Source organism: Nematolebias whitei, chromosome 19 (genome assembly GCF_014905685.2).
Source record: "Nematolebias whitei isolate Nwh7 chromosome 19, NemWhi1, whole genome shotgun sequence".
In the NCBI taxonomy this organism is placed as follows: domain Eukaryota; kingdom Metazoa; phylum Chordata; class Actinopteri; order Cyprinodontiformes; family Rivulidae; genus Nematolebias; species Nematolebias whitei.
In genome coordinates, this window is record NC_056516.1 from 31841151 (window position 1) to 31845981 (window position 4831).

Below are 4831 nucleotides of genomic sequence, written 5' to 3' on the forward strand. Positions count from 1 at the left end.
CTTTCTGGAGGGGTCTCTCCATGTTTGCCTCTTTCTGGAGGGGTCTCAGGCATGTCTTTCTGGGAGGAGGGCAGACCCAGAATCCATTAAAGGAATTTTAATATTCTCTGTCCTAGGAATAACTCAGGATCTCCTAGGACGAGATGGAAAGTGTCATTTGGGAGCCGGATGTCTAGATGATGAACCTGACCTGAGCTATGAGGCTGTAAATGGATGGATGAATGTTATTAACATTTTATTGGTGGTATATTTGAGGAAAAGATCACAGACGACTAATATCAATTCATCCACAAACACCAACTTACGTCTAAAGTTTGAAAGAAACCAAAGCAGTCGATGAGATATTTCACACCAACAAACAAGGTGGACAAACCAGGAGGGACGTTCATGCTGCGAGCCGTGAAGGTAGCGTCATTATAAAAGCACCGAGCAGCAATGCCCTCCGGTATTTCTCTTTTTATAAAAAGGAAGAAAACATGTTCTGCTCCAAGCAAGTAAATATTTTTAGACGTAGTGAGACACCAGGTGCAACGTTCTGCTGCCGTGTCTCATCGAGAACAAAACAAAAAGTGTAAAGTTTTCTATATTTTGGGCCCATCAAGGCTTCGCCACCAAATAGCCGAGCAGGTACAAGCTGACCTACATGCAGTAAATAGAGCAGCTCTTTTTTATCAGCTATTAATCAAAGCGAGTACGTACAAAGCGCTGCTGTTCTGGGCACTTTGATAAGAAGTAATTAAAATACGAGTGTTGTGTCAGGTTTACGTTCCCTCGGAGGGTTTGTTGGTGGAAGGTGAAGCACCTTCACTTGTCTCGGGGACATCGCTGCGGAATAAAGAGATCAGAAAACATCATTTAATCTCTGCCAGCCTGCCTGTCCGTCTTGATATCTGCAAGAGGCTTCATCAGTTTACCGCACCTGTCTGTCAGCCAGTCGGCCCACCTGCTGCACCCTGAAACAAGATCAGCGTTCCTCTGCACCTGAAGTGACTTCAGCTCAACCATGCCGGACTCGCATCACGCCACTTTCACGCCGACACGCGCTGTTGATCGTGTTAGTTCCTCACTAAGATCGGCGTTTAAGCTCAGTTTGCTTCTGCACAAGCTGGGACCTTGTTGGATGAATAAATTCTGCTGTGTTTGGGCTCGTACCTTTGAGACGGGGAAGTCCTGAAACACTCCTCTAACCTCGTGCCCCAGATGTTTTTGTTCCCGACTCAGCAGAGTTTCACACCGAGAGACTCGGAGCTGTCAAAACATATCGGAGGGAGAACGCACACAGAGCACACAACGGGCTCGACTTTCTGGTGAAGTTTCCATTCAGTGGAAATATCTGTCCCACTGATGGATGAACTGGAATATCTCTGTCAAACAGCAGGGACTGTCGCTTTCCGTTGGCTCCGGTTGTTTCCATTTTGCCCTCATTTCCCCGTTCAGTTCAGGTTTGGAGATGTTTTACTTAATTGCCGACATCTAAAGAGAGCTCCTTTGATTTATGGAACATTGCAATCCAATAACACTGTTACATGCTGTTGTAAAATTGTTCAGCTTTTTACTGCTCTTTTTGTGTTACACATTTCTCCTCGGGGCCAAATGAACCTGAAACAGAGCTCAGAGTCACAGAGATGAAACCTGCAGCAAACTCTGAGTCACTTATTAGTTTGAACCACCGCACGCTGACAAATGATGCAACTTCGACATTTTGATGAAAGAAAACTCAAAAATGGAGCTTTTCATCTGTTCCTCCAATAAGCTCCCGTCCTTTTTGAAGCTTGAGGCTGTTTCGAAGCCAAAATGACAACTTTCTGACTCTGAGGAGAAAAGCGTTTGACTTTACTGCTTATAATATTACATGCATGTTACATTTTCACATCATTTAAGGTTAAACATGCAAACAATTGAAGCAAGGGGTTCACGTTGAAAGTTATATTGTTGATTCTTTTAATAACTTAACACCTTTTCTGTCTCAATAAAATAAGAAAATCTTGTTTCAAAATGGTTGCAAAAGTAATTTCTTCTTTAAATATTTTGGGTAGATGGATGAATGGGTAGATGATGGATGGATGGATGGATGGATGGGTAGATGAATAGATGGATGGATGGATGGATGGATAGATGGCTGGATGGGTAGATGGATGGAGAGAAGGATAGAAGGATAGATGAATGGACAGATGGATGGTAGATAGACTGAGATGGAAAAATGGACAGGTGGATGGGTAGATGGATGAGCAGATGGATGGATGAATGGATGGATGGGCAGATGGATGGGTGGATGGATGGATGGGTGGATGGATATGGATAAATGAATAAATGGATAGGTGGATGGGTAGATGGATAAATGGATGGATAGATGGGTGGATATATGGATGGATGGATGAATGGATGGGTGGATGGGTGGATGGATGGATGGATGGATGGGTAGATGGATGGATGGGTAGATGGATGGATGGATAGATGATAGACAGATGGGTGGATGGATGGATGGATAGATGGATGGGTGAATATATAGATGGATGGATGGGTGGGTAGACAGACGGACGGCCAGATGGACGGATGGATGTACGGTTGGACGGATGGATGGATGTACGGTTGGACGGATGGATGGATGTATGGTTGGACGGCTGGATGGATGGATGTACGGATGGACGGATTTATTAATCACGAGGGGAATTTGGAGGAAATTTGTTTTAGCTGCTGCATGGAAATAAAGGAGCAGTTCAACACTTTAATCCTGGGATGCAACATCAGATGAAGCGTTCATTAATTAAAGGTCTGGTGTTTTTTGAAGGGATGACATCACCCGCTGCCTGTCAGGCGAGAGTTTTACACTGAAATGCAGAAAAAATAAACACTTGCAGGCATTTTATTCAAGACTTGATAATAACTTTATGCACAAGCTCAGGCGATTTCATTTCACAGAAATAAAAGACAAAATGTTAATTAAACTATACAGCCCTGACTGATCAGAAAATAGATTTAAATGAAAAAAAAAATTAAAAATAAAAAGACGTATTTAGGCATGGATGTTCTTTCCGGGACTAAAAATAAATTTTAAAACGTTTAAAGTTTTTATTTTTCTGCCAGTTAAACCCAGCCATTATTATAGAACCTGCATGGATTGTTTTGTAGTGTCCTGCAAAATCTCTCCTTTCTGTTGGAAATTATTTTCAAATCTGTGCAGCAAACTGACCTAAAAAAAAAGGCAAAATGGCAACAACTCAATCAGTTTTACACACACCAAGCTAAAACATGTTGTGGTAGTAGCTGAGACTGATACCAAACACATGCTTTGAGTTCATTAAGTGTCGAAGTTAGCCCAGTCTGTTAGCAAAATATCTCATGAACCACTGGACGGATTTTAAAGACTCTCTCAGAAATTCAAAAAGCGCTCAATACAAAACTGTCTCAGAAAGTAATCATTAGATGTACAACGACAACTGATGAACTTTTAGAGCCAACTTGATTCAAGATGGCTGCCACAGATGATCATTCTCAGAAAACACACAAATGTCTATAACTCAAGGAAGTACACAGATAATGAGCTAAACACAGGCGTGGTAGTAGCTGAGAGTCATCCTCATCAGATCACGTAAGATTTGTTGAAATGTTTTACTTGCTGTGCAGCGGGTGATATTTTTAATTACTTATAGTTTTTGTAGTTTAATTCAGAGGATTTTGAGTTGTCTCAGAAGGTGACTGGACGATCTCCGAAGCTTCACTTCTTCTTCTTCTGCCTCGTTTTGCGCCCACATCCCGGCTGTCTCGGTGATGGGAGTTTGGACCGAGCCAGATACGCACGAGGCAAACTGGAGCCAGAGGCTGCCAGCTGGCTCTCCATCCTTCACACATGAGCTCAGTACTGACTCCATCAGACACCCGGACCCCCCCAGGCCCCCCGACCTCCTCGGTCCACACATTCAGACCTCGACACGCCGGAGCTGTAAAGGTGACAACAGTGTCAACAACATCACACTTCTGATACATAATCCTTCTCCACACACACCCTGAGCAGTGCACACACACACACACACACACACCCACCCACACGCACGCACACTGAATAAATCAGTGCCTTCGCTCGGCACATCTGAAGAAACTAAGAGTTGAGCATTCAAGTAATTGTAGCAGGGACAGGAAGTGATGTCATCTTTATTGCCTGTTTGTGTGTGTGTGGTCATTCGCAGCGTTAAATATCTTTACAGTAGTCCCTCGCTACTTTGCAGTTTGACTTTTGCGGACTCGCTCTATCTCGAAAATTGTACACGACACACAACTGTCAGTTTTAATAATACTCATGTGATTGGGACAGTATGAGATACTGTAAAAAGTTAAAAAAAAAACCTTAGGACAGGTGCCGCCATTTTGTAGTTTTCTCTCAATGAGCATACACTCAAAAAGACTACATTTCCCAGAAGCCAACAGTGCCCCACCCAGAAGCCCCGTTGCCCTCTGTTGAAATGGAGGGAAAGTTCTGATCCGATCTGAATTCATAGTGACACTGGCGCTCAGCGGATGTAGAGAGCCACATGGAACCAACCGGGAACCGAACCAGAATCGGACCTCCAGTCTCATCAGTGAATCTGAGTGCCATACTCAGTTGGGACCACTGCGTGGTCCCGTGCTGGCCATCTGAAGTTCCAGCTCCCTCCAAAAGCCCTTTCGTGCTAAGGGCTGCAGAGATCCAACCAGAAACGGACCAGAACCAGAATGATAGACAGAGCTGCTGTTCTGCAGAACTGGTGAGTAAAAGTTTGCAGTACTGTACAGCACTTATATGTATGTTGTTACATTTACATAGGTTTAAGAGTTTAGAACATTTCAAGAGTGTGGG